Here is a 12,659-nt window from a genome sequence, read left to right on the forward strand (position 1 = left end):
GAGTGAATGTGGTAATTGGAGGGGAATCTCTTTGTCACCGATAGCTTTGAAAGTTTTCAGTAGAGTGTTGTTAAATAGGTTGGAGCCGGTGGTTGAGGGTATTCTGAGGGATGAACAGGCTGGTTTTAGAAAGGGACGTGGTTGCAATGATCAGATCTTTATAGTTAGGCATTTGATGCAGCAAGTTAATGAAATGAGAGTACCGTTAAGTCTTTGTTTTGTTGATTTTGAAAAGGCTTTTGATAGTGTTTCGAGAGAGTCTACGGGGAAGATCATGAGACATTATGGAATACCAGAGGAGTTTGTGAGGGTCATTATGAACATGCATGAGGACACATTTTGTAAAGTGATGGTTGATGGTTGTCTGAGTGATTCGTTTGAAGTCAAGTCCGGAGTAATTCAAGGTGGTGTTCTATCGCCTTTACTATTTATATTGGTCATTGATTACATTATGAAACGTGTTGGAACAGAAACCGGTGCAGGTATACTTTGGGGAGAGAACAGGAAACTTTTGGATTTAGATTATGCAGATGATATAGTTTTGATTTGTGATGGGCCAGAAGAGATGCAGAGAGTGTTGGACTGTTTGGTGAGTGAAGGTCGCAAGGTGGGTTTGGTTATTAATTGTGGAAAAACTGAAATAATCAATATGAATATGGAAAATGCGCAGGAATGTGTAATTGGAGGTATGGTTGTAAAGCAAGTTGATAGGTTTAAATATTTAGGTACTTATTTAGCCAAAAATGGTTCTTTGAACTTTGAATTCGAGGAAAGGTTAAAGAAGGCTAATCAGGCAATGGGAATGCTTAAAAATATTTGGAATAATAACAATTTCTCTGTGCATACAAAAATCAAACTTTATAAGGTAATGGTTAGGAGTATCTTAATTTATGGACACGAGTCTTGGTACAGCACAGTGACTATGGAAAATATATTCTTGGTGTTTGAAAATAAAGCACTTAGAAGAATATTAGGAGTTAAGTGGTGGGAAAGGATACCAAATAGTAGAATTAGAGAAATAACGGGAGTGCAGCCGGTCGATGAATATGTTAGGTTCTCACGATGGAAGTGGCTAGGACATGTGTACAGGAGACAGGGAATAGTACGAGGTACACCAGGGTGGGTGGCACCTGGTAGGAGAGGTAGAGGAAGGCCAAAAGAGACGTGGGTGAGGACAATGAGACGGGAAGCTGGAGATGAGTGTTGGGGAGATCTTGAGGAGTTAGCACAAGATAGGATGTGGTGGTGTGAGTTCATCGAGGCCCTATGCATCCCCGAGGGTGCCACAGGAAATGATTGATTGATTGATTGACACAAGTTTCATCCTGAAGCAGTGACCCCTGGTACATTAAAAAATCCCGATGGTGGTCACTTGACTAACATGGACCCTCAGTGATCCACAGCCCATCACAGGTCGAAAGTAAGAGTAGTGACCGTTAACTCAGGGTTATCTGTGCAGATCCTAATCTGTGCTTATATTGTTTTGTTTGCACCGAATAAATTGAAAATGTATAATATCGTGACGCAACACTATGTACGGGTACATTGTTTACGGGGTGTCCTGTAGACTAAAGGGGCATGAACTTACATGTACCGTAGCTATAAAAGCAAGTTATTCGGACAGAAAAAGAGTCAGCTGAGGATTTTCGTGCAAATACTTGTCTAATTTGTTTTTGAATGTCTCAATTGAGATACTGTTCACGGAATCTGAGGGTAATCTGTTCCAGATATTTACAACTCTGTTAAAGAAGAAGTATTTTGCTTCGTGGGATTGGAATCGCTTTCCCATGATTTTGCAATACTTCTGGTTTGACTCGACCGGTCCATATCAAAATATTTATTCATATCTAAGTTGTCATATCCCTTCATGATTTTGAAAACTTCAATAAGGTCCCCTCTTAACCTGTGCTTCGTTAGGCTAAATAATTTAAGTTCTTCAAGGCGTTCCTCATGTGGTTTGTTTCTATGTCGTGGTATCATTTTTGTGATTCTTCGCTGAATTTTCTCTAATTTTTCAATGTCCTTTCTGTAGTACGGAGACCAGAATTGCACACAATACTCAAGATGGGGGCGCACTAGCGAGTTGTGCAAGGCAAGTATGACTTTTTCCGATTTAAACTCGAAAGTTCTTCCAATAAAACCCACTAGCTTGTTTGCAATTTTAACCGCATCGAAACACTGTTTGCTTGGTTTTAGGTCATTTGATATTATCACACCAAGATCCTTTTCACTGTCTGTACTTGATAACTGAATATTGTTCATTTTGTAATTTGCATGGACATTGTTACTTCCAATATGAAGTACTTTACATTTTTCTGTGTTGAATTTCATTTGCCATTTTTCTGCCCAGTTTGCTAAAGTATTAAGATCATTTTGTAACTGCTGCCACTGTAATTTTGAAGTGACTTTACTGGTTATTTTAGTATCATCTGCAAATTTGGATACTTTACAATTTAGACCCCCATCAATGTCATTTATATAGATAATAAAAAGTATCGGTCCAAGTACTGAGCCTTGGGGAACGCCGCTGATCACATTACGCCATTTGGATTCCTTTCCGTTTATCACAACTCGCTGTTTTCGGTCTGACAGCCAGTTTTGTAACCATTTTTGCGTCTTTCCTTTTATTCCATGTGCTTCTATTTTTCTCATGAGACGCTTGTGAGGGACAGTGTCAAATGCTTTCTGAAAGTCGAGGTAAATTATATCTACTGCTCTTGAGTCATCGTATGATTTGTAAACATCATGGAAGAAGTCCAGTAAGTTAGTTAAGCATGAACGACGATGTCTGAATCCATGTTGCGAGTCTTTAATTATATTATTTTCTTCTAGATAATTAACTATTTTATCTCTTATGATTTTTTCCATTAACTTGCACACTACTGATGTTAAGCTGATTGGTCTGTAATTTCCTGGGTGCGACTCATTTCCTTTTTTGAAAATTGGTGTTACATTTGCTAGTTTCCATTCGCGTGGAACTTTCCCAGTACTTAATGATTTATTGAATAAGACAGAGATGGGCAGCAGTAACTCATGTTTTGCTTCTTTGAGAATTCTCGGTGATATTTTATCGGGGCCAAGGGTTTTGTTTATGTCCGTACTATTTATGGCTGAAAGGATATCGTTATTATGGATAGCATAGTTACTAAGGACTGTGCTATTTGCTTGGTTTGTGGGTAACAGTAGGTTTCTGGTGGTGTTTTCTACTGTAAAAACAGACGCAAAGTAATCGTTAAGAATGTTTGCCATTTCGACCTCATTTTCAGTGTGTTTGCCATTGTTTGTTTCTAGGGGACCTATTGATGTAGTCATAACCTTTTTCTTTCTAATGTAACTGTAAAAATCTTTAGGATTTGATTTGTACGTATTAGCAATGTGGATCTCCAGTGCTCTTTTGCTTTGTTTAATAAGTCTTTTCGATATGTGGCGTAGATTATCGTACTATAATTTATCATCATTATTTTGTGTAGCTTTATATTTATGGTATGCCTGTTTTTTGGCTATTAAGTTACTTTTTATTTCACTGGACCACCACTTTGGTTTACTATTTCCAGCTGGACGTCTGTTACGTAGTGGCACACATGACTTTACCACTTCATTAAATTTTTTGGTGAATATTTCCCATGCTTGGTTTATGTCATCGGTTTCAGACATTTGATTCCAATCTGCAGTTGCAAGTAGCGCTCTGAGCCTGTTGAAATTAGCTCTACGATAATCTGGGACCTTTTCTTTGCTTTCCGTTTCTTTTACTTTTTCAGTAGTAATATTAAACTGTATAGTTCGATGATCACTGGAACTAAACTCAGGTCCTATTTCAACGTTGTTGACTAGGTTATCATTTGTAGTCAAGATGATGTCTAGGATATTGTTTCCCCTCGTTGGGTATTCTACGTGTTGGGAAAGGGCGCTTTCTTGAAGATTCGTATAAAGCTCTTGTCCTAAGTGTGCCGTCAGTGGTTCACCCCACTTTGTTACCGGTAGATTAAAGTCTCCAAAAATTACGCTATCCTCTTGACAACAATTTTCCGCAATTTGATCATAAAGTTTTTCATCTGTCTCAGTTGACTGTGCTGGCGGACGATAGATGAGACATATATTTATTTTGTGTGAATTAATACTTATCTGAACATAACTGGCATCTATGTTGGTAATACTGGGTTTGGATAGCACAAGGGGATGGAGACTAGTTTTCACATATAGCAAAACACCGCCACCAGCTCGATGAGGTCGCTCACAGCGACCCTGTTAGTGAGTATTCCGCTAGAAAGTCACGGTCAGATGTGTTAATCCAGGACTCTGTGATGCCAATGATGTCCTAATTTTCTAGATAAATTAGAGATTCTAAATCCTCAAACTTGTTACGTAGACTACGTGCGTTAGCATAGAGAGGTACCGAGGGAGAGAAGAAAGAAGGTGAATGAGAAAGCAGGAAGAAGAGAGATAGGGCTTTAGGACGAGGAAGGGAGAACAGACGCAGGTTGCAGGGTGAGGTAAGGAACGGAAAACGGGTATACGGGAAAGGATAAAGGGGAGAGGGGAGAACAGGGGTAGGGCAAAGGAGAAGAGGGAAAGGAGGAGAGAATGTGAGGGTAGTAAGGGTAAAGTTAAACAGAGAGAACGAGAGTATGAAAGAGAGAGGAGAGGAGAACAGGGGAAAGAAACAGAGGGAGTAGGGATGCAGGGAAGACATGAAGGAGGGAGAGGTATGAAAGAGGTTGAGTTAAAATGGCAAATGGGAATGGACTGAGTTAAAGTGGGATAGCGAGGGGTGCGGTAAGACAGTTTTAAGCCGATTTTCACTTCTCGGCTTTCAGACTAATAGTACGAATTAAACTGGCGACAGGTGGCCTCATGGAGAACAAGCTCCAGTTGGAGGGACGGCCTTGCATGGGTTCTTCCCCCACGAGGCGACTGGAGGTTTATCGAACACATAATGTCATCAAGGGAAACTGGCTGATTATCTAAGCTTGACTCCATGAATTGGATGACGTGTTTTATATTTATACTCTTGCCATTTTCACACGATTATGTTCTCCTTACGAGAGACTTTTCTAACTTAACTGGGTACCTATTGCCTCCATGAGCACCTTCACTAACAGGTTCTTGAAAGCTGCATGATTAAAATCGTCTGGAGATTATCAAGGATAATGATACAGGTAAGTCTATCTATCTATATACCTAGGCTGCTTCCCCCAAGGAAAGGGAGGTAGCCGAGACAGGACGACTCACTCTCCATTTACTCATCCATTCAAACACATTTATTCGCATCATAGCCCCAAAGGGGAGAACGGACAGATCCTCACTGCATCACAACGCACAAGGGTCAACTGCGCAATGCAATCAGTGACATCCACAGCAGGGCCCGACAGCAGAACTGGTTTACCCCTGCCACATCATAACAGACCCATCCCCTTACCCGCACCTGACCTGACTAGCTGATCAGACCAAAAGCGGGAGAATATCCCCTCAGGGCTGCGTCATCACTTATTCATTCACAATTTCTCTCCATTTATTTCTGTCACGCACAGCCACTCTTCCTTGCTCAACAGACATCCCTCTCGCATCCAGCGCTCTCTTCACACTGTCCATCCATCCTATTCGTGGTCTTCCTCTCAGTCTTACACCTCTCACATCAGATCTAGTTATCTTTTTCACCAATCGCTCATTATCCATTCTCTCCATATGCCCAAACCATTGCAACACCCTCTGCTCAACTCTACCAGCCATCTCCCGAACAACTCCAGTTCTCCTTCGCACTTCATCATTTCGCACTCGATCCATACGCGTCACTCCACACATACTCCTCAGACATCTAATCTCCATTACATTCAAACTTTTCCTCTCTGCTACACCCATATTCCATGTTTCAGCCCCATATAATGCAGTCGGTACCACAACACCCTCATACAGCCTTCTCTTTACATCCATTCTAAGCGAACGACATTTAAACACTTTTTTCATTCCTCCCAGCACCTTTCCTACTTCATTTATTCTAAACTTCACTTCTGCATCTATTCTTCCATCCACAGCAACATGTGACCCTAGATATTTTAAAAAATCTACCTCCTCAAGCAACTCACCATTCAAAACTATATTCATCCCCCTACCATCTATCAACCTCGTACACTTCATCACTTTACTCTTATTCTCATTTACTTTCAATTTCCTCCTTTCACACACCCTTTCAAACTCCTCTACCAACTGTCTCAATCTCTCCTCTGAATCAGTCACCAGTGCAGTATCATCTGCAAACAGCAGCTGCTTCAGATTCCACTCTCCTCCATCAACATTTACCAGACTCAGACCTCCACCTAAAACTCTTGCATTCACCTCCCTTACAACACCATCCATGTAAATATTAAACAACCAAGGCGACATCACACATCCCTGTCGCAGCCCCACTCTCACGGGAAACCAATCACTCACAGCATTTCCCACTCTTACACACGCTCTACTATTTACATAAAAACTTTTCACCCCTTTTAGTAACCTACCATCAAGTCCATACAATCTTAAAACAGTCCACAAAGCCTCCCTATCAATTCTATCATACGCTTTCTCTAAATCCATAAATGCCCAAAACACATCCTTGCCTTTCGCTAAATACTTTTCACACACTTGTCTCACAGCAAACACCTGATCAACGCATCCCCTCCCTCTCCTAAAGCCACACTGCTCATCACTAATCACTCCCTCTGTACCCTCTCTAACTCTCATAATTAACACTCTACCATACACTTTACCTACAACACTCAACAGACTTATACCCCTAAAGCTAGTACATTCATACTTATCACCCTTGCCTTTATACAACGGGACCACACAAGCACTTGCCCAGTCAACTGGCACCAGGTAAGTGAGGGGGTTAAATGTACTGAACTACGACAGTCTAGCCTCGGGCCCCTACACTCTGGAGGGATAATATGGGATTGGCTGTCACCATTTTTCATGTTGCAAGCACCTCACACTGCAATACTGGCTGTCTCCCACTGTGCAGCGGCATTTTCCAACGCCCTGAATAAGGGGTGAATGGAGGAGGTTTGGGTAAGAGGGACTGGATGAAGATGGATGAGACGGAAAAGGACAAAAAATTCTAAAGACAGAATGGGAGAGGGAGGTGTGGATGAGAAATAGTGACGAGAAAGAGCGGAGTGTGGCAGGATAATGAAGAATGGAACAGTTTTGTTAGTTTAGGTTAGGTTAGGTTAGACTGCAAGAGTTAGATGCAAAGATAAAGTAGGATAGGAGACAGAGAGAAGGGGTGGGATCGGGAGGAATGTAAAATGAATAGTGAAATGAGGTAGGATATAGAGTGAATGCATTACTAAGATTGGCAGGTTAGGTTAGGTAAGATCAAGGGTTAGGTGGATGAGTTAGATGCAAAAATGAAATGGGGTAGGAGTGAGAAGGAACAGAGATGGATGGAGCAGTAATGGAAAGAGTGGGACAGAAAAGGAGGGCGTAGAAGAGCCAAGAGAGGCAACAGTGGAATTTATAAGCTGGGGGGCGGAAGACAGGTGGGGTGGGGAGGGCAGGGAAAAAGTAGGTGTTAAAAGAGGAGGGCAGGATGGGATAAAATAGGATGGAAAAGAAATTGCAAGGGAGGGGAGTAGTGGAATGTGGAAGCCAATGATGGATGCTAGGTGGGGTGGAGCTGAACAAGGAAAAAAGGGTATTAAAAGGGAGGGACAGGGTGAAAGAGAAGGATATCATGTGGGGCAAGGTGGAGCGAGGTAAGGAGAGGTGGAGCGAGGTGGGCGAGGCAGGACAAGGTGGAGCGAAGTAAGGCGGGATAAGGGGAGGTGAAGTGAGATTGGGCGGGATAAGGCGAAGTGGGGCCAGGTGGAGCGAGGTGGGGCGAGGGCAGGGAATGGGTGAGTCTGAGAGCTACGGCTGGTTCAGAGAGGTATGTGGCCACCCCTCTTTACCTCGTCTCGCTGGCTATTTAAACGCAATCAGGGATCTTTTGATGTTATATCCCCTGACGCTGATTATACCACTGAGGATTACCGCTGGGGAAAAAAGGGAGGAGGGGAGGCAAAGAAGAGTCTACCCACCTACCAAGCAACTCATAATCCCTCTTATGACCTATCGCAAAGTGTATCATTAGGCGATATTAAGCATATGAAAGCGCAAATAGATATCGTGCAATCGACTTACCCCGGGCATATATTAAGTATTCAATGACGGCCAACCGGGAGCAAAGTTCACCTCGCAACTCCTCAGACAGTATTTAGGAAGGATCCCGAACAATTCCTATGATAAACGGGTCTTCATAAAAGTTAACTCTTACCAAAGATCGTTACGTTTTTCGTATTAGATATTTCAGAACTTACTTCTATTTGACTATGAAATGTTCTGTAGTTGCAGGATGAAAGACAAGTGTATATGCAAAGAATCTTGGCCACAACTTATGCTATGAGAGTTTATAAATAGGACTCCAGAAAATGACTACCCGTGTGAATAGCACCTTTGAAGCATCCCCCTCCCCCTCCCTCCGTCGCTCCTCCCTTGCCTCTCCCCTTTCCACCTCCCTTGTCCTTCTTACCCCGAAATAACCCTTTATCCTCACGTTGCAGCCCCCCCTTCCCTCTGTCGCTCCTCACATCACCCTTCCCCTTTCCCCCTTCCTCCTGCCCCCTTGCCTCCCTTCCTTCTCTCCTTGCAGCCTCCTTCCCTATTCCCCTCGTCCCTCTCTTGCCTCCTCCAAACCTACGACTCTAACTTGCGGGGCCCATCACAGCCGAAGAACACACTAATTGAATTTACACCACCCAGGCATCATATTGGACTCTCTTGCACATTTGCGGTCGGCACCGGCTACTAATACAACGCCTCTGATTCTAATGCACGCCTGGGTTAGGTTTGGATCCCACTGTGATTGTGGCAGAGATGTTTATAAGATGATTGGCAGGTCTGTGGGGGGAGAATTTATCATCTTGAGGTTGAGAACGGTGGTTTTTAAGATACCCCACTCTGTCTTCACGCAAGAAAATATATCCGGATAGTTATGATGATGATGATGATGATGATGATGGAAATAATCAACTGAAAAAAAAAAATGTTGATATCTGAGGACTGTTGAGAATGAACCATCTGTTAGGCGTGTTCTAGGTGATATGTCGTCCTAGAGCTCGGGAACGGGCTTTCAATCAATGTCCAGAGTCCAATGCATAAAGAAAGGAAAAAAACTCAAATCGAAGGCAGGTGAGGATTAGTTCTCTTGGTCCGTCATAAGTGGACTAGTAAACCCCGAAAACGGGCTTTCTGTCTTATATGCAGAGAAGGATACATAAATAAATTTCTCCTTTCCATGTTACAGCTCACACCTTTCCCCGCCACACCCATCCCCACACCATCCTGCCATTCAACATTCTCAAGGAGTCAGTGAATACTCTTGCTACCTCCTAACGATTTTTTTTTTTTTTTTTTTTAAAGCTTTGGAGAGGCCTTTTGAACTGGGGGTGTTAAATGCAGCTTTTGGTGACCTTTTCAGTTCACATGTGTCCCCTAAGACGAATAAAATAGACTGCAGGTGGTAAGAATAAACCAATATAATACGTAACCTAATTCAGGGTTTAAAGAATGAAAAGCCGCTTCCTTTCTCATACCTCGCACCATCATACTATTCAGCATTCTAAAGGACTAAATTGATATCCTTACACCTCGTCAACGGGCTTGCTAACCTATGTCCAGAGTCAGATATAAAAGAATAAAACCTCCACCTTGTTACACTTCTTACCTTTCTCCGGCACGCCCATCCTCACACCACCCCGCCACTCAGCATTCAAAGGACTAAATGCCTGTCCTTAAAATAGCTTATCTCGATATAGCCCCAACCCCCTGAGTCGAGAGCTGGTTTTTGTAATGTGTCTAGAAGCAAGTGACTGGTCGTGTGGAGAAAGGTGGAGATGCGTGTGACAGAGCAAGGAGCCAGATACGTTTATTTAGTTCATTAGGTGCATATGTTAACTATATCCTGAAGCTCCGGTGGCCTGGTGGTTAGTGTGGTCTCTCTCGATACGCAAGCCTCGTGTTCAGTGCGTCAAACCCAGGTGTGGAGGATATCTGAGGTGGTTGCTGGTAATATTATATCATGTGGCAGACTATATTTGCACCCTGTCTGTTCTACCGATGACTTACACACACACACACACACACACACACACACACACACACACACACACACACACACACACACAGCCATAACAACACCGACTTTCACAGCCACCACTCTGACACACCTTCCCATTCAAACTTGATCAACATGGAGAAGGGTCAAAGTCTGTTTATTACTTCTACGGAAAGATCCGGAGTCCTGCAATGGATCTGCTAAGGACTGATAAAGATATAAATATAGATGGATATACGAGTTTACAGCTGTATATTCATTATCATCATCATCATTATCTTCATCATCATCATCAACAACAACAACAAAAGCAGCAGCAGCATCTCATCACGACCCATATTCCCATCTAAAGATTCGAACATGAATATTCAAAGGTGGGCTTACACATGTAAATTCGGAGCAATTATACGTGTAAACTTACAAATAATCTCTCTCTCTCTCTCTCTCTCTCTCTCTCTCTCTCTCTCTCTCTCTCTCACACACACACACACACACACACACACACACACACACACACACACATTTCCATAAGGTACTCTCTCCAGCACAACAATTAAACAATCTCTCTGTTCCTCCCTCTTTATCTATCCTCTCCCTCTTTCTTTCAAAACCCTCCCTTCCTACCTCCCTTCCCCCCTCCCACTCTCGCTTTACTCCCTACCTCTCTCCATCCCTCTCCTTTCTTTCCTTCCTCCCTCCCTCCCTCGCTCCCTCCCTCTCTCTCCCAAATGATGTTCAGGTCAGTAACGGAACATTACTAATTACACACCTGTTCATCCCGCCACGGCCACCTGTCGAGAGCGGTAAATGTTCAGCAAGGAATGAACGGAGAACAAAAGGAGAACTGCGAGCAAATAAAACCGACATGCCATCCCGTATTTTACTCCCGTATATAATGTCTGTAATGGAATGTTGTGGCTATCCCCGGACGATATTATTTTGCTTAGTGGTAATAAATTATAGCGATTGGGTTAGGAACGAGGTCTGTTACAAATAATATGTGTTAATCCTCCAGTACAAAGACGTCTTTTCATATGCCTCTCTCTCTCTCTCTCTCTCTCTCTCTCTCTCTCTCTCTCTCTCTCTCTCTCTCTCTCTCTCTCTCTCTCTCTCAACGTCAGACGATCTAATTCGGCTGTGGAGAGACTCTTGTTAAGTGATAAAATCAGGTTCCGTTAACTCATGCAATACAATGGCGTCTTTCATACATTTTTCTTACTAGTAAAACGCCATACTATTGCAATCATCTGAGGAAAATCGTCTGCTTGTGAAATATTAAAATCTACTTTTGTTAGTCACCCCAAAAAAACAGTGATATGTAAAGCTAAATCACTGCTCTGTTCAGGAAAGGAAAAAGAAAATCAACCTTTGTATATACAGACGGGGAGAAATGTTGGCCTTATATTTCAGCTCTTCTCTGCTGGCTAATATATCTAATCTGGGAGAAATCTAGTTAGTTTCTTTGCCCATAGATGATCCCCACTGATATGACGCGTCTGGGAGGAGAGTGCCAGACATACCCTAAGTGTAGACGTACTGCTGACCCCGACTGTGCTTCCATTGATAAAACTGTCTTCAATTACAGAGAGGGAATTCGCAGCTCAACATTTCATTTGGCGGTGATTGTTTCGATAACCGGAACGTGTATAAGGAACAAGCATGATAAATTAACTGCTCCCCCTCTGCAACCAGCTCATTCCATTTCAAGCAACGGAGTGCAATTGGAGTTACGGAGAATGGTGTAGATAGAGGGAGGACCCGGTACCTTTTCAACAGCTTCACCTTTGCCCTTATGAATGCACTTAGGTCTGGTCTATGTCCAGAATCGAATGCATATAATAAAATGACTTCGATTAAATACCTCAAGGCTTTAGTTATCTGGGCAAGCACCTGAAGATCTTACCTGTGCAAAGTCCTAGTGCAGAATAGTCAGGAAATTTACTCTTTAAAGCACAGAACATCAATTACCTATTTTATTTTATCATGCAACTGAGGACTCCATTTAGGCGAGAGGAAACTATTAAGCCCACAATTAAGAAGAAAATTAGAACATTAAATTAGAGACAATTTCTGTAAAAATACACCTTGGACCAGCAATGGGCTCCCCTGGCGGTTCATGCAAGATAACGAGCGCAGTGCTGCAATGTTGCCTCTCTGTTTCAAATTAACCCAGCATATTGTGGGAATGCTCTGACCCAACCCAACTCCAGGGGACGTATTCATAAAATTTCTTGTACTTAAGTTGCATACAAGATCTTCCATCCCTTTATCTCAGTACATCAAAGCTGCATAAACACATCCAACCAAATCAATGTGAACAACGTGAAAAAAAAAAAAAAAAAGACTAAACGAAATTAAATAAGACCATAACTGACTGCAATGAAATTATAAAAAAGAAGAAGCTTAAGCTCTGCTATGAATATGGGCCGGAAAGGGGGGGGGGGGTAGGGAAGGTTAGGGAACAAGGAACCTTCAACAAAGCCTCCGTCGATTGTGCATGCGTCACTAATTCCCCAACTAATTCCCC

This window comes from Coenobita brevimanus, chromosome 24 (assembly GCF_032717465.1).
Source record: "Coenobita brevimanus isolate Jiangsu-jjx chromosome 24, ASM3271746v2, whole genome shotgun sequence".
NCBI classification, from domain to species: Eukaryota; Metazoa; Arthropoda; class Malacostraca; order Decapoda; family Coenobitidae; genus Coenobita; species Coenobita brevimanus.